The sequence below is a fragment of the Aulostomus chinensis genome, chromosome 7, assembly GCF_037954235.1.
Source record: "Aulostomus chinensis isolate RoL2024-O1b breed Wild chromosome 7, RoL_Achi_v1.0, whole genome shotgun sequence".
NCBI classification, from domain to species: domain Eukaryota; kingdom Metazoa; phylum Chordata; class Actinopteri; order Syngnathiformes; family Aulostomidae; genus Aulostomus; species Aulostomus chinensis.
Genome location: NC_141326.1, coordinates 5,353,374 through 5,373,421, shown reverse-complemented (window position 1 = coordinate 5,373,421; position 20,048 = coordinate 5,353,374). Strand labels below are relative to the sequence as shown.

At 44.2% G+C, this 20,048-nt stretch overlaps 1 protein-coding gene and 40 non-coding genes across 43 annotated transcripts in view; 1 reads left to right on the top strand and 40 right to left on the bottom strand.

Moving 5' to 3' along the window:
- Positions 1 to 20,048, top strand: part of arpin (actin related protein 2/3 complex inhibitor) — a 66,177-nt gene that overhangs the window by 21,451 nt on the left and 24,678 nt on the right. The gene's annotated exons all lie outside the window — the stretch shown is intronic.
- Positions 375 to 444, bottom strand: trnag-gcc (transfer RNA glycine (anticodon GCC)). Its single transcript has one exon. It is a non-coding gene; the product is annotated as a tRNA-Gly (tRNA).
- trnag-gcc (transfer RNA glycine (anticodon GCC)) lies at positions 863 to 933 on the bottom strand. Its single transcript has one exon. It is a non-coding gene; the product is annotated as a tRNA-Gly (tRNA).
- On the bottom strand, positions 1,352 to 1,422 carry trnag-gcc (transfer RNA glycine (anticodon GCC)). The gene has a single exon. It is a non-coding gene; the product is annotated as a tRNA-Gly (tRNA).
- trnag-gcc (transfer RNA glycine (anticodon GCC)) lies at positions 1,841 to 1,911 on the bottom strand. The gene has a single exon. It is a non-coding gene; the product is annotated as a tRNA-Gly (tRNA).
- Positions 2,330 to 2,400, bottom strand: trnag-gcc (transfer RNA glycine (anticodon GCC)). The gene has a single exon. It is a non-coding gene; the product is annotated as a tRNA-Gly (tRNA).
- On the bottom strand, positions 2,819 to 2,889 carry trnag-gcc (transfer RNA glycine (anticodon GCC)). The gene has a single exon. It is a non-coding gene; the product is annotated as a tRNA-Gly (tRNA).
- trnag-ucc (transfer RNA glycine (anticodon UCC)) lies at positions 3,308 to 3,378 on the bottom strand. The gene has a single exon. It is a non-coding gene; the product is annotated as a tRNA-Gly (tRNA).
- On the bottom strand, positions 3,797 to 3,867 carry trnag-gcc (transfer RNA glycine (anticodon GCC)). The gene has a single exon. It is a non-coding gene; the product is annotated as a tRNA-Gly (tRNA).
- On the bottom strand, positions 4,775 to 4,844 carry trnag-gcc (transfer RNA glycine (anticodon GCC)). The gene has a single exon. It is a non-coding gene; the product is annotated as a tRNA-Gly (tRNA).
- On the bottom strand, positions 5,263 to 5,333 carry trnag-ucc (transfer RNA glycine (anticodon UCC)). Its single transcript has one exon. It is a non-coding gene; the product is annotated as a tRNA-Gly (tRNA).
- trnag-gcc (transfer RNA glycine (anticodon GCC)) lies at positions 5,752 to 5,822 on the bottom strand. Its single transcript has one exon. It is a non-coding gene; the product is annotated as a tRNA-Gly (tRNA).
- Positions 6,241 to 6,311, bottom strand: trnag-gcc (transfer RNA glycine (anticodon GCC)). The gene has a single exon. It is a non-coding gene; the product is annotated as a tRNA-Gly (tRNA).
- trnag-gcc (transfer RNA glycine (anticodon GCC)) lies at positions 6,730 to 6,800 on the bottom strand. The gene has a single exon. It is a non-coding gene; the product is annotated as a tRNA-Gly (tRNA).
- trnag-ucc (transfer RNA glycine (anticodon UCC)) lies at positions 7,219 to 7,289 on the bottom strand. The gene has a single exon. It is a non-coding gene; the product is annotated as a tRNA-Gly (tRNA).
- Positions 7,708 to 7,778, bottom strand: trnag-gcc (transfer RNA glycine (anticodon GCC)). Its single transcript has one exon. It is a non-coding gene; the product is annotated as a tRNA-Gly (tRNA).
- Positions 8,197 to 8,267, bottom strand: trnag-gcc (transfer RNA glycine (anticodon GCC)). The gene has a single exon. It is a non-coding gene; the product is annotated as a tRNA-Gly (tRNA).
- Positions 8,686 to 8,756, bottom strand: trnag-gcc (transfer RNA glycine (anticodon GCC)). The gene has a single exon. It is a non-coding gene; the product is annotated as a tRNA-Gly (tRNA).
- On the bottom strand, positions 9,175 to 9,245 carry trnag-gcc (transfer RNA glycine (anticodon GCC)). The gene has a single exon. It is a non-coding gene; the product is annotated as a tRNA-Gly (tRNA).
- On the bottom strand, positions 9,664 to 9,734 carry trnag-gcc (transfer RNA glycine (anticodon GCC)). The gene has a single exon. It is a non-coding gene; the product is annotated as a tRNA-Gly (tRNA).
- On the bottom strand, positions 10,153 to 10,223 carry trnag-gcc (transfer RNA glycine (anticodon GCC)). Its single transcript has one exon. It is a non-coding gene; the product is annotated as a tRNA-Gly (tRNA).
- On the bottom strand, positions 10,642 to 10,712 carry trnag-ucc (transfer RNA glycine (anticodon UCC)). Its single transcript has one exon. It is a non-coding gene; the product is annotated as a tRNA-Gly (tRNA).
- trnag-gcc (transfer RNA glycine (anticodon GCC)) lies at positions 11,131 to 11,201 on the bottom strand. The gene has a single exon. It is a non-coding gene; the product is annotated as a tRNA-Gly (tRNA).
- Positions 11,620 to 11,690, bottom strand: trnag-ucc (transfer RNA glycine (anticodon UCC)). Its single transcript has one exon. It is a non-coding gene; the product is annotated as a tRNA-Gly (tRNA).
- Positions 12,109 to 12,179, bottom strand: trnag-ucc (transfer RNA glycine (anticodon UCC)). Its single transcript has one exon. It is a non-coding gene; the product is annotated as a tRNA-Gly (tRNA).
- On the bottom strand, positions 12,598 to 12,667 carry trnag-gcc (transfer RNA glycine (anticodon GCC)). The gene has a single exon. It is a non-coding gene; the product is annotated as a tRNA-Gly (tRNA).
- trnag-gcc (transfer RNA glycine (anticodon GCC)) lies at positions 13,086 to 13,156 on the bottom strand. Its single transcript has one exon. It is a non-coding gene; the product is annotated as a tRNA-Gly (tRNA).
- Positions 13,575 to 13,645, bottom strand: trnag-gcc (transfer RNA glycine (anticodon GCC)). Its single transcript has one exon. It is a non-coding gene; the product is annotated as a tRNA-Gly (tRNA).
- On the bottom strand, positions 14,064 to 14,134 carry trnag-gcc (transfer RNA glycine (anticodon GCC)). Its single transcript has one exon. It is a non-coding gene; the product is annotated as a tRNA-Gly (tRNA).
- trnag-gcc (transfer RNA glycine (anticodon GCC)) lies at positions 14,553 to 14,623 on the bottom strand. The gene has a single exon. It is a non-coding gene; the product is annotated as a tRNA-Gly (tRNA).
- Positions 15,042 to 15,112, bottom strand: trnag-gcc (transfer RNA glycine (anticodon GCC)). The gene has a single exon. It is a non-coding gene; the product is annotated as a tRNA-Gly (tRNA).
- On the bottom strand, positions 15,531 to 15,601 carry trnag-gcc (transfer RNA glycine (anticodon GCC)). Its single transcript has one exon. It is a non-coding gene; the product is annotated as a tRNA-Gly (tRNA).
- trnag-gcc (transfer RNA glycine (anticodon GCC)) lies at positions 16,020 to 16,090 on the bottom strand. The gene has a single exon. It is a non-coding gene; the product is annotated as a tRNA-Gly (tRNA).
- Positions 16,509 to 16,579, bottom strand: trnag-gcc (transfer RNA glycine (anticodon GCC)). Its single transcript has one exon. It is a non-coding gene; the product is annotated as a tRNA-Gly (tRNA).
- trnag-gcc (transfer RNA glycine (anticodon GCC)) lies at positions 16,998 to 17,068 on the bottom strand. The gene has a single exon. It is a non-coding gene; the product is annotated as a tRNA-Gly (tRNA).
- On the bottom strand, positions 17,487 to 17,557 carry trnag-gcc (transfer RNA glycine (anticodon GCC)). Its single transcript has one exon. It is a non-coding gene; the product is annotated as a tRNA-Gly (tRNA).
- trnag-gcc (transfer RNA glycine (anticodon GCC)) lies at positions 17,976 to 18,046 on the bottom strand. The gene has a single exon. It is a non-coding gene; the product is annotated as a tRNA-Gly (tRNA).
- Positions 18,465 to 18,535, bottom strand: trnag-gcc (transfer RNA glycine (anticodon GCC)). The gene has a single exon. It is a non-coding gene; the product is annotated as a tRNA-Gly (tRNA).
- On the bottom strand, positions 18,953 to 19,023 carry trnag-gcc (transfer RNA glycine (anticodon GCC)). Its single transcript has one exon. It is a non-coding gene; the product is annotated as a tRNA-Gly (tRNA).
- On the bottom strand, positions 19,442 to 19,512 carry trnag-gcc (transfer RNA glycine (anticodon GCC)). The gene has a single exon. It is a non-coding gene; the product is annotated as a tRNA-Gly (tRNA).
- On the bottom strand, positions 19,931 to 20,001 carry trnag-gcc (transfer RNA glycine (anticodon GCC)). The gene has a single exon. It is a non-coding gene; the product is annotated as a tRNA-Gly (tRNA).

Below are 20,048 nucleotides of genomic sequence, written 5' to 3'. Positions count from 1 at the left end.
TACGCTTTATTCCAGCATGGCAGCTCTCAGCGCTGAATTTCCCTCATCATCTGACCAACAGATACTTTCAGTTGGACAATGCTGAAAAGCTTTTTTGGGAGCATCGACATGGCCGTTTGCAGTGGCTTGAGCTCCATTTTGAACTAGAGTTTGTGTCAGCACCAATAAGCTGTGTACGCATCTTTGGTCAGGTCACAGCCCCTGACTGAGGAATGTGTTGAAATCCCACTTTTTACTATTACCAACATACATTCTAATCAAACACATGTGGGGATACAAATGTTTCTGGTCCAACGCAGTGTTGTTGAGCAGAGGAGTTACCTGCATTCATCCAAAATGTCAGACTGATTGATCATTAAAATCAAATAATCCATTGCATTGGCCGGGAATCGGACCCGGGATCCCGCGTGGCAGGCGAGAATTCTACCACTGAACCACCAATGCCTGATGTGCTCAGTTAAATGAAAATTTGAAACTATCCATTTATATGCGCTTTATTCAAGCATGGCAGCTCTCAGCGCTGAATTTCCCTCATCATCTGACCAACAGATACTTTCAGTTGGACAATGCTGAAAAGTTTTTTTGGGAGCATCGACATGGCCGTTTGCAGTGGCTTGAGATCCATTTTGAACTAGAGTTTGTGTCAGCACCAACGAGCTGTGTACGCGTCTTTGGTCAGGTCACAGCCCCTGACTGAGGAATGGGTTGAAATCCCACTTCTTACAATTTCCAATGTACATTCTAATCAAACACATATGGGGATACAAATGTTTCTGGTCCAACACAGTGTTGTTGAGCAGAGGAGTTACCTGCATTCATCCAAAATGTCAGACTTATTGATCATTAAAATCAAATAATCCATTGCATTGGCCGGGAATCGGACCCGGGCCTCCCGCGTGGCAGGCGAGAATTCTACCACTGAACCACCAATGCCTGATGTGCTCAGACAAATGAAAATTTCAAACTATACATTTATATGCGCTTTATTCCAGCATGGCTGCTGTCAGCGCTGAATTTCCCTCATCATCTGACCAACAGATACTTTCAGTTGGACAATGCTGAAAAGTTTTTTTGGGAGCATCGACATGGCCGTTTGCAGTGGCTTGAGCTCCATTTTGAACTAGAGTTTGTGTCAGCACCAATAAGCTGTGTACGCATCTTTGGTCAGGTCACAGCCCCTGACTGAGGAATGGGTTGAAATCCCACTTTTTACTATTACCAACATACATTCTAATCAAACACATATGGGGATACAAATGTTTCTGGTCCAACGCAGTGTTGTTGAGCAGAGGAGTTACCTGCATTCATCCAAAATGTCAGACTGATTGATCATTAAAATCAAATAATCCATTGCATTGGCCGGGAATCGGACCCGGGTCTCCCGCGTGGCAGGCGAGAATTCTACCACTGAACCACCAATGCCTGATGTGCTCAGTCACATGAAAATTTCAAACTATCCATTTATATGCGCTTTATTCCAGCATGGCAGCTCTCAGCGCTGAATTTCCCTCATCATCTGACCAACAGATACTTTCAGTTGGACAATGCTGAAAAGTTTTTTTGGGAGCATCGACATGGCCGTTTGCAGTGGCTTGAGCTCCATTTTGAACTAGAGTTTGTGTCAGCACCAATAAGCTGTGTACGCATCTTTGGTCAGGTCACAGCCCCTGACTGAGGAATGGGTTGAAATCCCACTTTTTACTATTACCAACATACATTCTAATCAAACACATATGGGGATACAAATGTTTCTGGTCCAACGCAGTGTTGTTGAGCAGAGGAGTTACCTGCATTCATCCAAAATGTCAGACTGATTGATCATTAAAATCAAATAATCCATTGCATTGGCCGGGAATCGGACCCGGGCCTCCCGCGTGGCAGGCGAGAATTCTACCACTGAACCACCAATGCCTGATGTGCTCAGTTACATGAAAATTTCAAACTATCCATTTATATGCGCTTTCTTCCAGCATGGCAGCTCTCAGCGCTGAATTTCCCTCATCATCTGACCAACAGATACTTTCAGTTGGACAATGCTGAAAAGTTTTTTTGGGAGCATCGACATGGCCGTTTGCAGTGGCTTGAGCTCCATTTTGAACTAGAGTTTGTGTCAGCACCAATAAGCTGTGTACGCATCTTTGGTCAGGTCACAGCCCCTGACTGAGGAATGGGTTGAAATCCCAATTTTTACTATTACCAACATACATTCTAATCAAACACATATGGGGATACAAATGTTTCTGGTCCAACGCAGTGTTGTTGAGCAGAGGAGTTACCTGCATTCATCCAAAATGTCAGACTGATTGATCATTAAAATCAAATAATCCATTGCATTGGCCAGGAATCGGACCCGGGCCTCCCGCGTGGCAGGCGAGAATTCTACCACTGAACCACCAATGCCTGATGTGCTCAGTCACATGAAAATTTCAAACTATCCATTTATATGCGCTTTATTCCAGCATGGCAGCTCTCAGCGCTGAATTTCCCTCATCATCTGACCAACAGATACTTTCAGTTGGACAATGCTGAAAAGTTTTTTTGGGAGCATCGACATGGCCGTTTGCAGTGGCTTGAGCTCCATTTTGAACTAGAGTTTGTGTCAGCACCAATAAGCTGTGTACGCATCTTTGGTCAGGTCACAGCCCCTGACTGAGAAATGGGTTGAAATCCCACTTTTTACTATTACCAACATACATTCTAATCAAACACATATGGGGATACAAATGTTTCTGGTCCAACGCAGTGTTGTTGAGCAGAGGAGTTACCTCCATTCATCCAAAATGTCAGACTTATTGATCATTAAAATCTAATAATCCATTGCATTGGCCGGGAATCGGACCCGGGCCTCCCACGTGGCAGGCGAGAATTCTACCACTGAACCACCAATGCCTGATGTGCTCAGACAAATGAAAATTTCAAACTATACATTTATATGCGCTTTATTCCAGCATGGCTGCTGTCAGCGCTGAATTTCCCTCATCATCTGACCAACAGATACTTTCAGTTGGACAATGCTGAAAAGTTTTTTTGGGAGCATCGACATGGCCGTTTGCAGTGGCTTGAGCTCCATTTTGAACTAGAGTTTGTGTCAGCACCAATAAGCTGTGTACGCATCTTTGGTCAGGTCACAGCCCCTGACTGAGGAATGTGTTGAAATCCCACTTTTTACTATTACCAACATACATTCTAATCAAACACATATGGGGATACAAATGTTTCTGGTCCAACGCAGTGTTGTTGAGCAGAGGAGTTACCTGCATTCATCCAAAATGTCAGACTGATTGATCATTAAAATCAAATAATCCATTGCATTGGCCGGGAATCGGACCCGGGCCTCCCGCGTGGAAGGCGAGAATTCTACCACTGAACCACCAATGCCTGATGAACTCAGATAAAGGAAAATTTCAAAGTATCCATTTATATGCGCTTTATTCCAGCATGGCAGCTGTCAGCGCTGAATTTCCCTCATCATCTGACCAACAGATACTTTCAGTTGGACAATGCTGAAAAGTTTTTTTGGGAGCATCGACATGGCCGTTTGCAGTGGCTTGAGCTCCATTTTGAACTAGAGTTTGTGTCAGCACCAATAAGCTGTGTACGCATCTTTGGTCAGGTCACAGCCCCTGACTGAGGAATGTGTTGAAATCCCACTTTTTACTATTACCAACATACATTCTAATCAAACACATATGGGGATACAAATGTTTCTGGTCCAACGCAGTGTTGTTGAGCAGAGGAGTTACCTGCATTCATCCAAAATGTCAGACTGATTGATCATTAAAATCAAATAATCCATTGCATTGGCCGGGAATCGGACCCGGGCCTCCCGCGTGGCAGGCGAGAATTCTACCACTGAACCACCAATGCCTGATGTGCTCAAACACATGAAAATTTGAAACTATCCATTTATATGCGCTTTATTCCAGCATGGCAGCTCTCAGCGCTGAATTTCCCTCATCATCTGACCAACAGATACTTTCAGTTGGACAATGCTGAAAAGTTTTTTTGGGAGCATCGACATGGCCCTTTGCAGTGGCTTGAGCTCCATTTTGAACTAGAGTTTGTGTCAGCACCAATAAGCTGTGTACGCATCTTTGGTCAGGTCACAGCCCCTGACTGAGGAATGTGTTGAAATCCCACTTTTTACTATTACCAACATACATTCTAATCAAACACATATGGGGATACAAATGTTTCTGGTCCAACGCAGTGTTGTTGAGCAGAGGAGTTACCTGCATTCATCCAAAATGTCAGACTGATTGATCATTAAAATCAAATAATCCATTGCATTGGCCAGGAATCAGACACGGGCCTCCCGCGTGGCAGGCGAGAATTCTACCACTGAACCACCAATGCCTGATGTGCTCCGTCACATGAAAATTTCAAACTATCCATTTATATACGCTTTATTCCAGCATGGCAGCTCTCAGCGCTGAATTTCCCTCATCATCTGACCAACAGATACTTTCAGTTGGACAATGCTGAAAAGCTTTTTTGGGAGCATCGACATGGCCGTTTGCAGTGGCTTGAGCTCCATTTTGAACTAGAGTTTGTGTCAGCACCAATAAGCTGTGTACGCATCTTTGGTCAGGTCACAGCCCCTGACTGAGGAATGTGTTGAAATCCCACTTTTTACTATTACCAACATACATTCTAATCAAACACATGTGGGGATACAAATGTTTCTGGTCCAACGCAGTGTTGTTGAGCAGAGGAGTTACCTGCATTCATCCAAAATGTCAGACTGATTGATCATTAAAATCAAATAATCCATTGCATTGGCCGGGAATCGGACCCGGGATCCCGCGTGGCAGGCGAGAATTCTACCACTGAACCACCAATGCCTGATGTGCTCAGTTAAATGAAAATTTGAAACTATCCATTTATATGCGCTTTATTCAAGCATGGCAGCTCTCAGCGCTGAATTTCCCTCATCATCTGACCAACAGATACTTTCAGTTGGACAATGCTGAAAAGTTTTTTTGGGAGCATCGACATGGCCGTTTGCAGTGGCTTGAGCTCCATTTTGAACTAGAGTTTGTGTCAGCACCAATAAGCTGTGTACGCGTCTTTGGTCAGGTCACAGCCCCTGACTGAGAAATGGGTTGAAATCCCACTTTTTACTATTACCAACATACATTCTAATCAAACACACATGGGGATACAAATGTTTCTGGTCCAACGCAGTGTTGTTGAGCAGAGGAGTTACCTGCATTCATCCAAAATGTCAGACTGATTGATCATTAAAATCAAATAATCCATTGCATTGGCCGGGAATCGGACCCGGGCCTCCCGCGTGGAAGGCGAGAATTCTACCACTGAACCACCAATGCCTGATGAACTCAGATAAAGGAAAATTTCAAAGTATCCATTTATATGCGCTTTATTCCAGCATGGCAGCTGTCAGCGCTGAATTTCCCTCATCATCTGACCAACAGATACTTTCAGTTGGACAATGCTGAAAAGTTTTTTTGGGAGCATCGACATGGCCGTTTGCAGTGGCTTGAGCTCCATTTTGAACTAGAGTTTGTGTCAGCACCAACGAGCTGTTTACGCATCTTTGGTCAGGTCACAGCCCCTGACTGAGGAATGTGTTGAAATCCCACTTCTTACAATTTCCAACGTACATTCTAATCAAACACATATGGGGATACAAATGTTTCTGGTCCAACGCAGTGTTGTTGAGCAGAGGAGTTACCTGCATTCATCCAAAATGTCAGACTGATTGATCATTAAAATCTAATAATCCATTGCATTGGCCGGGAATCGGACCCAGGCCTCCCGCGTGGCAGGCGAGAATTCTACCACTGAACCACCAATGCCTGATGTGCTCAGACAAATGAAAATTTTAAACTATACATTTATATGCGCTTTCTTCCAGCATGGCTGCTGTCAGCGCTGAATTTCCCTCATCATCTGACCAACAGATACTTTCAGTTGGACAATGCTGAAAAGTTTTTTTGGGAGCATCGACATGGCCGTTTGCAGTGGCTTGAGCTCCATTTTGAACTAGAGTTTGTGTCAGCACCAATAAGCTGTGTACGCATCTTTGGTCAGGTCACAGCCCCTGACTGAGGAATGGGTTGAAATCCCACTTTTTACTATTACCAACATACATTCTAATCAAACACATATGGGGATACAAATGTTTCTGGTCCAACGCAGTGTTGTTGAGCAGAGGAGTTACCTGCATTCGTTCAGAATTTCAGACTGTTTGAACATGGAACTCAAAGAAACAACTGCATTGGCCGGGAATCCAAACCCGGCCTCCCGCGTGGCAGGCGAGAATTCTACCACTGAACCACCAATGCCTGATGTGCTCAGATAAATGAAAATTTTAAACTATCCATTTATATGCGCTTTATTCCAGCATGGCTGCTGTCAGCGCTGAATTTCCCTCATCATCTGACCAACAGATACTTTCAGTTGGACAATGCTGAAAAGTTTTTTTGGGAGCATCGACATGGCCGTTTGCAGTGGCTTGAGCTCCATTTTGAACTAGAGTTTGTGTCAGCACCAACGAGCTGTGTACGCATCTTTGGTCAGGTCACAGCCCCTGACTGAGGACTGGGTTGAAATCCCACTTTTTACTATTACCAACATACATTCTAATCAAACACATATGGGGATACAAATGTTTCTGGTCCAACGCAGTGTTGTTGAGCAGAGGAGTTACCTGCATTCGTTCAGAATTTCAGACTGTTTGAACATGGAACTCAAAGAAACAACTGCATTGGCCGGGAATCCAAACCCGGCCTCCCGCGTGGCAGGCGAGAGTTCTACCACTGAACCACCAATGCCTGATGTGCTCAGATAAATGAAAATTTTAAACTATCCATTTATATGCGCTTTATTCCAGCATGGCTGCTGTCAGCGCTGAATTTCCCTCATCATCTGACCAACAGATACTTTCAGTTGGACAATGCTGAAAAGTTTTTTTGGGAGCATCGACATGGCCGTTTGCAGTGGCTTGAGCTCCATTTTGAACTAGAGTTTGTGTCAGCACCAACGAGCTGTGTACGCGTCTTTGGTCAGGTCACAGCCCCTGACTGAAGAATGTGTTGAAATCCCACTTTTTACAATTTCCAACGTACATTCTAATAAAACACATATCGGGATACAAATGTTTCTGGTCCAACGCAGTGTTGTTGAGCAGAGGAGTTACCTGCATTCATCCAAAATGTCAGACTGATTGATCATTAAAATCAAATAATCCATTGCATTGGCCGGGAATCGGACCCGGGCCTCCCGCGTGGAAGGCGAGAATTCTACCACTGAACCACCAATGCTTGAAGAACTCAGATAAAGGAAAATTTCAAAGTATCCATTTATATGCGCTTTATTCCAGCATGGCAGCTGTCAGCGCTGAATTTCCCTCATCATCTGACCAACAGATACTTTCAGTTGGACAATGCTGAAAAGTTTTTTTGGGAGCATCGACATGGCCGTTTGCAGTGGCTTGAGCTCCATTTTGAACTAGAGTTTGTGTCAGCACCAATAAGCTGTGTACGCATCTTTGGTCAGGTCACAGCCCCTGACTGAGGAATGGGTTGAAATCCTACTTTTTACTATTACCAACATACATTCTAATCAAACACATATGGGGATACAAATGTTTCTGGTCCAACGCAGTGTTGTTGAGCAGAGGAGTTACCTGCATTCATCCAAAATGTCAGACTGATTGATCATTAAAATCAAATAATCCATTGCATTGGCCGGGAATCGGACCCGGGCCTCCCGCGTGGCAGGCGAGAATTCTACCACTGAACCACCAATGCCTGATGTGCTCAGTCACGTGAAAATTTCAAAGTATCCATTTATATGCGCTTTATTCCAGCATGGCAGCTGTCAGCGCTGAATTTCCCTCATCATCTGACCAACAGATACTTTCAGTTGGACAATGCTGAAAAGTTTTTTTGGGAGCATCGACATGGCCGTTTGCAGTGGCTTGAGCTCCATTTTGAACTAGAGTTTGTGTCAGCACCAATAAGCTGTGTACGCATCTTTGGTCAGGTCACAGCCCCTGACTGAGGAATGGGTTGAAATCCCACTTTTTACTATTACCAACATACATTCTAATCAAACACATATGGGGATACAAATGTTTCTGGTCCAACGCAGTGTTGTTGAGCAGAGGAGTTACCTGCATTCATCCAAAATGTCAGACTGATTGATCATTAAAATCAAATAATCCATTGCATTGGCCGGGAATCAGACCCGGGCCTCCCGCGTGGCAGGCGAGATTTCTACCACTGAACCACCAATGCCTGATGTGCTCAGTCACATGAAAATTTGAAACTATCCATTTATATGCGCTTTATTCCAGCATGGCAGCTCTCAGCGCTGAATTTCCCTCATCATCTGACCAACAGATACTTTCAGTTGGACAATGCTGAAAAGTTTTTTTGGGAGCATCGACATGGCCGTTTGCAGTGGCTTGAGCTCCATTTTGAACTAGAGTTTGTGTCAGCACCAATAAGCTGTGTACGCATCTTTGGTCAGGTCACAGCCCCTGACTGAGAAATGGGTTGAAATCCCACTTTTTACTATTACCAACATACATTCTAATCAAACACATATGGGGATACAAATGTTTCTGGTCCAACGCAGTGTTGTTGAGCAGAGGAGTTACCTGCATTCATCCAAAATGTCAGACTGATTGATCATTAAAATCAAATAATCCATTGCATTGGCCGGGAATCGGACCCGGGCCTCCCGCGTGGCAGGCGAGAATTCTACCACTGAACCACCAATGCCTGATGTGCTCAGTTAAATGAAAATTTTAAACTATCCATTTATATGCGCTTTATTCAAGCATGGCAGCTCTCAGCGCTGAATTTCCCTCATCATCTGACCAACAGATACTTTCAGTTGGACAATGCTGAAAAGTTTTTTTGGGAGCATCGACATGGCCGTTTGCAGTGGCTTGAGCTCCATTTTGAACTAGAGTTTGTGTCAGCACCAACGAGCTGTGTACGCGTCTTTGGTCAGGTCACAGCCCCTGACTGAGGAATGGGTTGAAATCCCACTTCTTACAATTTCCAATGTACATTCTAATCAAACACATATGGGGATACAAATGTTTCTGGTCCAACACAGTGTTGTTGAGCAGAGGAGTTACCTGCATTCATCCAAAATGTCAGACTTATTGATCATTAAAATCAAATAATCCATTGCATTGGCCGGGAATCGGACCCGGGCCTCCCGCGTGGCAGGCGAGAATTCTACCACTGAACCACCAATGCCTGATGTGCTCAGACAAATGAAAATTTCAAACTATACATTTATATGCGCTTTATTCCAGCATGGCTGCTGTCAGCGCTGAATTTCCCTCATCATCTGACCAACAGATACTTTCAGTTGGACAATGCTGAAAAGTTTTTTTGGGAGCATCGACATGGCCGTTTGCAGTGGCTTGAGCTCCATTTTGAACTAGAGTTTGTGTCAGCACCAATAAGCTGTGTACGCATCTTTGGTCAGGTCACAGCCCCTGACTGAGGAATGTGTTGAAATCCCACTTTTTACTATTACCAACATACATTCTAATCAAACACATATGGGGATACAAATGTTTCTGGTCCAACGCAGTGTTGTTGAGCAGAGGAGTTACCTGCATTCATCCAAAATGTCAGACTGATTGATCATTAAAATCAAATAATCCATTGCATTGGCCGGGAATCGGACCCGGGCCTCCCGCGTGGCAGGCGAGAATTCTACCACTGAACCACCAATGCCTGATGTGCTCAGTTAAATGAAAATTTTAAACTATCCATTTATATGCGCTTTATTCAAGCATGGCAGCTCTCAGCGCTGAATTTCCCTCATCATCTGACCAACAGATACTTTCAGTTGGACAATGCTGAAAAGTTTTTTTGGGAGCATCGACATGGCCGTTTGCAGTGGCTTGAGCTCCATTTTGAACTAGAGTTTGTGTCAGCACCAACGAGCTGTGTACGCGTCTTTGGTCAGGTCACAGCCCCTGACTGAGGAATGGGTTGAAATCCCACTTCTTACAATTTCCAATGTACATTCTAATCAAACACATATGGGGATACAAATGTTTCTGGTCCAACACAGTGTTGTTGAGCAGAGGAGTTACCTGCATTCATCCAAAATGTCAGACTTATTGATCATTAAAATCAAATAATCCATTGCATTGGCCGGGAATCGGACCCGGGCCTCCCGCGTGGCAGGCGAGAATTCTACCACTGAACCACCAATGCCTGATGTGCTCAGACAAATGAAAATTTCAAACTATACATTTATATGCGCTTTATTCCAGCATGGCTGCTGTCAGCGCTGAAGTTCCCTCATCATCTGACCAACAGATACTTACAGTTGGACAATGCTGAAAAGTTTTTTTGGGAGCATCGACATGGCCGTTTGCAGTGGCTTGAGCTCCATTTTGAACTAGAGTTTGTGTCAGCACCAATAAGCTGTGTACGCATCTTTGGTCAGGTCACAGCCCCTGACTGAGGAATGTGTTGAAATCCCACTTTTTACTATTACCAACATACATTCTAATCAAACACATATGGGGATACAAATGTTTCTGGTCCAACGCAGTGTTGTTGAGCAGAGGAGTTACCTGCATTCATCCAAAATGTCAGACTGATTGATCATTAAAATCAAATAATCCATTGCATTGGCCGGGAATCGGACCCGGGCCTCCCGCGTGGAAGGCGAGAATTCTACCACTGAACCACCAATGCCTGATGAACTCAGATAAAGGAAAATTTCAAAGTATCCATTTATATGCGCTTTATTCCAGCATGGCAGCTGTCAGCGCTGAATTTCCCTCATCATCTGACCAACAGATACTTTCAGTTGGACAATGCTGAAAAGTTTTTTTGGGAGCATCGACATGGCCGTTTGCAGTGGCTTGAGCTCCATTTTGAACTAGAGTTTGTGTCAGCACCAATAAGCTGTGTACGCATCTTTGGTCAGGTCACAGCCCCTGACTGAGGAATGTGTTGAAATCCCACTTTTTACTATTACCAACATACATTCTAATCAAACACATATGGGGATACAAATGTTTCTGGTCCAACGCAGTGTTGTTGAGCAGAGGAGTTACCTGCATTCATCCAAAATGTCAGACTGATTGATCATTAAAATCAAATAATCCATTGCATTGGCCGGGAATCGGACCCGGGCCTCCCGCGTGGCAGGCGAGAATTCTACCACTGAACCACCAATGCCTGATGTGCTCAAACACATGAAAATTTGAAACTATCCATTTATATTCGCTTTATTCCAGCATGGCAGCTCTCAGCGCTGAATTTCCCTCATCATCTGACCAACAGATACTTTCAGTTGGACAATGCTGAAAAGTTTTTTTGGGAGCATCGACATGGCCCTTTGCAGTGGCTTGAGCTCCATTTTGAACTAGAGTTTGTGTCAGCACCAATAAGCTGTGTACGCATCTTTGGTCAGGTCACAGCCCCTGACTGAGGAATGTGTTGAAATCCCACTTTTTACTATTACCAACATACATTCTAATCAAACACATATGGGGATACAAATGTTTCTGGTCCAACGCAGTGTTGTTGAGCAGAGGAGTTACCTGCATTCATCCAAAATGTCAGACTGATTGATCATTAAAATCAAATAATCCATTGCATTGGCCGGGAATCAGACACGGGCCTCCCGCGTGGAAGGCGAGAATTCTACCACTGAACCACCAATGCCTGATGTGCTCCGTCACATGAAAATTTCAAACTATCCATTTATATACGCTTTATTCCAGCATGGCAGCTCTCAGCGCTGAATTTCCCTCATCATCTGACCAACAGATACTTTCAGTTGGACAATGCTGAAAAGCTTTTTTGGGAGCATCGACATGGCCGTTTGCAGTGGCTTGAGCTCCATTTTGAACTAGAGTTTGTGTCAGCACCAATAAGCTGTGTACGCATCTTTGGTCAGGTCACAGCCCCTGACTGAGGAATGTGTTGAAATCCCACTTTTTACTATTACCAACATACATTCTAATCAAACACATATGGGGATACAAATGTTTCTGGTCCAACGCAGTGTTGTTGAGCAGAGGAGTTACCTGCATTCATCCAAAATGTCAGACTGATTGATCATTAAAATCAAATAATCCATTGCATTGGCCGGGAATCAGACACGGGCCTCCCGCGTGGAAGGCGAGAATTCTACCACTGAACCACCAATGCCTGATGTGCTCCGTCACATGAAAATTTCAAACTATCCATTTATATACGCTTTATTCCAGCATGGCAGCTCTCAGCGCTGAATTTCCCTCATCATCTGACCAACAGATACTTTCAGTTGGACAATGCTGAAAAGCTTTTTTGGGAGCATCGACATGGCCGTTTGCAGTGGCTTGAGCTCCATTTTGAACTAGAGTTTGTGTCAGCACCAATAAGCTGTGTACGCATCTTTGGTCAGGTCACAGCCCCTGACTGAGGAATGTGTTGAAATCCCACTTTTTACTATTACCAACATACATTCTAATCAAACACATATGGGGATACAAATGTTTCTGGTCCAACGCAGTGTTGTTGAGCAGAGGAGTTACCTGCATTCATCCAAAATGTCAGACTGATTGATCATTAAAATCAAATAATCCATTGCATTGGCCGGGAATCGGACCCGGGATCCCGCGTGGCAGGCGAGAATTCTACCACTGAACCACCAATGCCTGATGTGCTCAGTTAAATGAAAATTTTAAACTATCCATTTATATGCGCTTTATTCAAGCATGGCAGCTCTCAGCGCTGAATTTCCCTCATCATCTGACCAACAGATACTTTCAGTTGGACAATGCTGAAAAGTTTTTTTGGGAGCATCGACATGGCCGTTTGCAGTGGCTTGAGATCCATTTTGAACTAGAGTTTGTGTCAGCACCAACGAGCTGTGTACGCGTCTTTGGTCAGGTCACAGCCCCTGACTGAGGAATGGGTTGAAATCCCACTTCTTACAATTTCCAATGTACATTCTAATCAAACACATATGGGGATACAAATGTTTCTGGTCCAACACAGTGTTGTTGAGCAGAGGAGTTACCTGCATTCATCCAAAATGTCAGACTTATTGATCATTAAAATCAAATAATCCATTGCATTGGCCGGGAATCGGACCCGGGCCTCCCGCGTGGCAGGCGAGAATTCTACCACTGAACCACCAATGCCTGATGTGCTCAGACAAATGAAAATTTCAAACTATACATTTATATGCGCTTTATTCCAGCATGGCTGCTGTCAGCGCTGAATTTCCCTCATCATCTGACCAACAGATACTTTCAGTTGGACAATGCTGAAAAGTTTTTTTGGGAGCATCGACATGGCCGTTTGCAGTGGCTTGAGCTCCATTTTGAACTAGAGTTTGTGTCAGCACCAATAAGCTGTGTACGCATCTTTGGTCAGGTCACAGCCCCTGACTGAGGAATGGGTTGAAATCCCACTTTTTACTATTACCAACATACATTCTAATCAAACACATATGGGGATACAAATGTTTCTGGTCCAACGCAGTGTTGTTGAGCAGAGGAGTTACCTGCATTCATCCAAAATGTCAGACTGATTGATCATTAAAATCAAATAATCCATTGCATTGGCCGGGAATCGGACCCGGGTCTCCCGCGTGGCAGGCGAGAATTCTACCACTGAACCACCAATGCCTGATGTGCTCAGTCACATGAAAATTTGAAACTATCCATTTATATGCGCTTTATTCCAGCATGGCAGCTCTCAGCGCTGAATTTCCCTCATCATCTGACCAACAGATACTTTCAGTTGGACAATGCTGAAAAGTTTTTTTGGGAGCATCGACATGGCCGTTTGCAGTGGCTTGAGCTCCATTTTGAACTAGAGTTTGTGTCAGCACCAATAAGCTGTGTACGCATCTTTGGTCAGGTCACAGCCCCTGACTGAGGAATGGGTTGAAATCCCACTTTTTACTATTACCAACATACATTCTAATCAAACACATATGGGGATACAAATGTTTCTGGTCCAACGCAGTGTTGTTGAGCAGAGGAGTTACCTGCATTCATCCAAAATGTCAGACTGATTGATCATTAAAATCAGATAATCCATTGCATTGGCCGGGAATCGGACCCGGGCCTCCCGCGTGGCAGGCGAGAATTCTACCACTGAACCACCAATGCCTGATGTGCTCAGTTACATGAAAATTTCAAACTATCCATTTATATGCGCTTTCTTCCAGCATGGCAGCTCTCAGCGCTGAATTTCCCTCATCATCTGACCAACAGATACTTTCAGTTGGACAATGCTGAAAAGTTTTTTTGGGAGCATCGACATGGCCGTTTGCAGTGGCTTGAGCTCCATTTTGAACTAGAGTTTGTGTCAGCACCAATAAGCTGTGTACGCATCTTTGGTCAGGTCACAGCCCCTGACTGAGGAATGGGTTGAAATCCCAATTTTTACTATTACCAACATACATTCTAATCAAACACATATGGGGATACAAATGTTTCTGGTCCAACGCAGTGTTGTTGAGCAGAGGAGTTACCTGCATTCATCCAAAATGTCAGACTGATTGATCATTAAAATCAAATAATCCATTGCATTGGCCGGGAATCGGACCCGGGCCTCCCGCGTGGCAGGCGAGAATTCTACCACTGAACCACCAATGCCTGATGTGCTCAGTCACATGAAAATTTCAAACTATCCATTTATATGCGCTTTATTCCAGCATGGCAGCTCTCAGCGCTGAATTTCCCTCATCATCTGACCAACAGATACTTTCAGTTGGACAATGCTGAAAAGTTTTTTTGGGAGCATCGACATGGCCGTTTGCAGTGGCTTGAGCTCCATTTTGAACTAGAGTTTGTGTCAGCACCAATAAGCTGTGTACGCATCTTTGGTCAGGTCACAGCCCCTGACTGAGAAATGGGTTGAAATCCCACTTTTTACTATTACCAACATACATTCTAATCAAACACATATGGGGATACAAATGTTTCTGGTCCAACGCAGTGTTGTTGAGCAGAGGAGTTACCTGCATTCATCCAAAATGTCAGACTTATTGATCATTAAAATCTAATAATCCATTGCATTGGCCGGGAATCGGACCCCGGCCTCCCACGTGGCAGGCGAGAATTCTACCACTGAACCACCAATGCCTGATGTGCTCAGACAAATGAAAATTTCAAACTATACATTTATATGCGCTTTATTCCAGCATGGCTGCTGTCAGCGCTGAATTTCCCTCATCATCTGACCAACAGATACTTTCAGTTGGACAATGCTGAAAAGTTTTTTTGGGAGCATCGACATGGCCGTTTGCAGTGGCTTGAGCTCCATTTTGAACTAGAGTTTGTGTCAGCACCAATAAGCTGTGTACGCATCTTTGGTCAGGTCACAGCCCCTGACTGAGGAATGTGTTGAAATCCCACTTTTTACTATTACCAACATACATTCTAATCAAACACATATGGGGATACAAATGTTTCTGGTCCAACGCAGTGTTGTTGAGCAGAGGAGTTACCTGCATTCATCCAAAATGTCAGACTGATTGATCATTAAAATCTAATAATCCATTGCATTGGCCGGGAATCGGACCCTGGCCTCCCGCGTGGCAGGCGAGAATTCTACCACTGAACCACCAATGCCTGATGTGCTCAAAAAAATGAAAATTTTAAACTATACATTTATATGCGCTTTATTCCAGCATGGCTGCTGTCAGCGCTGAATTTCCCTCATCATCTGACCAACAGATACTTTCAGTTGGACAATGCTGAAAAGTTTTTTTGGGAGCATCGACATGGCCGTTTGCAGTGGCTTGAGCTCCATTTTGAACTAGAGTTTGTGTCAGCACCAATAAGCTGTGTACGCATCTTTGGTCAGGTCACAGCCCCTGACTGAGGAATGGGTTGAAATCCCACTTTTTACTATTACCAACATACATTCTAATCAAACACATATGGGGATACAAATGTTTCTGGTCCAACGCAGTGTTGTTGAGCAGAGGAGTTACCTGCATTCATCCAAAATGTCAGACTGATTGATCATTAAAATCAAATAATCCATTGCATTGGCCGGGAATCGGACCCGGGCCTCCCGCGTGGCAGGCGAGAATTCTACCACTGAACCACCAATGCCTGATGTGCTCAGTCACATGAAAATTTCAAACTATCCATTTATATGCGCTTTATTCCAGCATGGCAGCTCTCAGCGCTGAATTTCCCTCATCATCTGACCAACAGATACTTTCAGTTGGACAATGCTGAAAAGTTTTTTTGGGAGCATCGACATGGCCGTTTGCAGTGGCTTGAGCTCCATTTTGAACTAGAGTTTGTGTCAGCACCAATAAGCTGTGTACGCATCTTTGGTCAGGTCACAGCCCCTGACTGAGAAATGGGTTGAAATCCCACTTTTTACTATTACCAACATACATTCTAATCAAACACACATGGGGATACAAATGTTTCTGGTCCAACGCAGTGTTGTTGAGCAGAGGAGTTACCTGCATTCATCCAAAATGTCAGACTGATTGATCATTAAAATCAAATAATCCATTGCATTGGCCGGGAATCGGACCCGGGCCTCCCGCGTGGCAGGCGAGAATTCTACCACTGAACCACCAATGCCTGATGAACTCAGATAAAGGAAAATTTCAAAGTATCCATTTATATGCGCTTTATTCCAGCATGGCAGCTGTCAGCGCTGAATTTCCCTCATCATCTGACCAACAGATACTTTCAGTTGGACAATGCTGAAAAGTTTTTTTGGGAGCATCGACATGGCCGTTTGCAGTGGCTTGAGCTCCATTTTGAACTAGAGTTTGTGTCAGCACCAACGAGCTGTTTACGCATCTTTGGTCAGGTCACAGCCCCTGACTGAGGAATGTGTTGAAATCCCACTTCTTACAATTTCCAACGTACATTCTAATCAAACACATATGGGGATACAAATGTTTCTGGTCCAACGCAGTGTTGTTGAGCAGAGGAGTTACCTGCATTCATCCAAAATGTCAGACTGATTGATCATTAAAATCTAACAATCCATTGCATTGGCCGGGAATCGGACCCAGGCCTCCCGCGTGGCAGGCGAGAATTCTACCACTGAACCACCAATGCCTGATGTGCTCACACAAATGAAAATTTTAAACTATACATTTATATGCGCTTTCTTCCAGCATGGCTGCTGTCAGCGCTGAATTTCCCTCATCATCTGACCAACAGATACTTTCAGTTGGACAATGCTGAAAAGTTTTTTTGGGAGCATCGACATGGCCGTTTGCAGTGGCTTGAGCTCCATTTTGAACTAGAGTTTGTGTCAGCACCAATAAGCTGTGTACGCATCTTTGGTCAGGTCACAGCCCCTGACTGAGGAATGGGTTGAAATCCCACTTTTTACTATTACCAACATACATTCTAATCAAACACATATGGGGATACAAATGTTTCTGGTCCAACGCAGTGTTGTTGAGCAGAGGAGTTACCTGCATTCGTTCAGAATTTCAGACTGTTTGAACATGGAACTCAAAGAAACAACTGCATTGGCCGGGAATCCAAACCCGGCCTCCCGCGTGGCAGGCGAGAATTCTACCACTGAACCACCAATGCCTGATGTGCTCAGATAAATGAAAATTTTAAACTATCCATTTATATGCGCTTTATTCCAGCATGGCTGCTGTCAGCGCTGAATTTCCCTCATCATCTGACCAACAGATACTTTCAGTTGGACAATGCTGAAAAGTTTTTTTGGGAGCATCGACATGGCCGTTTGCAGTGGCTTGAGCTCCATTTTGAACTAGAGTTTGTGTCAGCACCAACGAGCTGTGTACGCATCTTTGGTCAGGTCACAGCCCCTGACTGAGGACTGGGTTGAAATCCCACTTTTTACTATTACCAACATACATTCTAATCAAACACATATGGGGATACAAATGTTTCTGGTCCAACGCAGTGTTGTTGAGCAGAGGAGTTACCTGCATTCGTTCAGAATTTCAGACTGTTTGAACATGGAACTCAAAGAAACAACTGCATTGGCCGGGAATCCAAACCCGGCCTCCCGCGTGGCAGGCGAGAATTCTACCACTGAACCACCAATGCCTGATGTGCTCAGATAAATGAAAATTTTAAACTATCCATTTATATGCGCTTTATTCCAGCATGGCTGCTGTCAGCGCTGAATTTCCCTCATCATCTGACCAACAGATACTTTCAGTTGGACAATGCTGAAAAGTTTTTTTGGGAGCATCGACATGGCCGTTTGCAGTGGCTTGAGCTCCATTTTGAACTAGAGTTTGTGTCAGCACCAATAAGCTGTGTACGCATCTTTGGTCAGGTCACAGCCCCTGACTGAGGAATGGGTTGAAATCCCACTTTTTACAATTTCCAACGTACATTCTAATAAAACACATATCGGGATACAAATGTTTCTGGTCCAACGCAGTGTTGTTGAGCAGAGGAGATACCTGCATCCGTTCAGAATTTCAGACTGTTTCAACATGTAACTCAAAGAAACAACTGCATTGGCCAGGAAACGAACCCAGGCCTCCCGCGTGGCAGGCGAGAATTCTACCACTGAACCACCAATGCCTGATGTGCTCAGATAAAGGAAAATTTCAAACTATCCATTTATATGCGCTTTATTCCAGCATGGCAGCTCTCAGCGCTGAATTTCCCTCCTCATCTGACCAACAGATACTTTCAGTTGGACAATGCTGAAAAGTTTTTTTGGGAGCATCGACATGGCCGTTTGCAGTGGCTTGAGCTCCATTTTGAACTAGAGTTTGTGTCAGCACCAATAAGCTGTGTACGCATCTTTGGTCAGGTCACAGCCCCTGACTGAGGAATGGGTTGAAATCCCACTTTTACTATTACCAACATACATTCTAATCAAACACATATGGGGATACAAATGTTTCTGGTCCAACGCAGTGTTGTTGAGCAGAGGAGTTACCTGCATTCATCCAAAATGTCAGACTGATTGATCATTAAAATCAAATAATCCATTGCATTGGCCGGGAATCGGACCCGGGCCTCCCGCGTGGCAGGCGAGAATTCTACCACTGAACCACCAATGCCTGATGTGCTCCGTCACATGAAAATTTCAAAGTATCCATTTATATGCGCTTTATTCCAGCATGGCAGCTGTCAGCGCTGAATTTCCCTCATCATCTGACCAACAGATACTTTCAGTTGGACAATGCTGAAAAGTTTTTTTGGGAGCATCGACATGGCCGTTTGCAGTGGCTTGAGCTCCATTTTGAACTAGAGTTTGTGTCAGCACCAACGAGCTGTTTACGCATCTTTGGTCAGGTCACAGCCCCTGACTGAGGAATGTGTTGAAATCCCACTTCTTACAATTTCCAACGTACATTCTAATCAAACACATATGGGGATACAAATGTTTCTGGTCCAACGCAGTGTTGTTGAGCAGAGGAGTTACCTGCATTCATCCAAAATGTCAGACTGATTGATCATTAAAATCAAATAATCCATTGCATTGGCCGGGAATCGGACCCGGGCCTCCCGCGTGGCAGGCGAGAATTCTACCACTGAACCACCAATGCCTGATGTGCTCAAAAAAATGAAAATTTTAAACTATACATTTATATGCGCTTTATTCCAGCATGGCTGCTGTCAGCGCTGAATTTCCCTCATCATCTGACCAACAGATACTTTCAGTTGGACAATGCTGAAAAGTTTTTTTGGGAGCATCGACATGGCCGTTTGCAGTGGCTTGAGCTCCATTTTGAACTAGAGTTTGTGTCAGCACCAATAAGCTGTGTACGCATCTTTGGTCAGGTCACAGCCCCTGACTGAGGAATGGGTTGAAATCCCACTTTTTACTATTACCAACATACATTCTAATCAAACACATATGGGGATACAAATGTTTCTGGTCCAACGCAGTGTTGTTGAGCAGAGGAGTTACCTGCATTCATCCAAAATGTCAGACTGATTGATCATTAAAATCAAATAATCCATTGCATTGGCCGGGAATCGGACCCGGGCCTCCCGCGTGGCAGGCGAGAATTCTACCACTGAACCACCAATGCCTGATGTGCTCAGACAAATGAAAATTTCAAACTATACATTTATATGC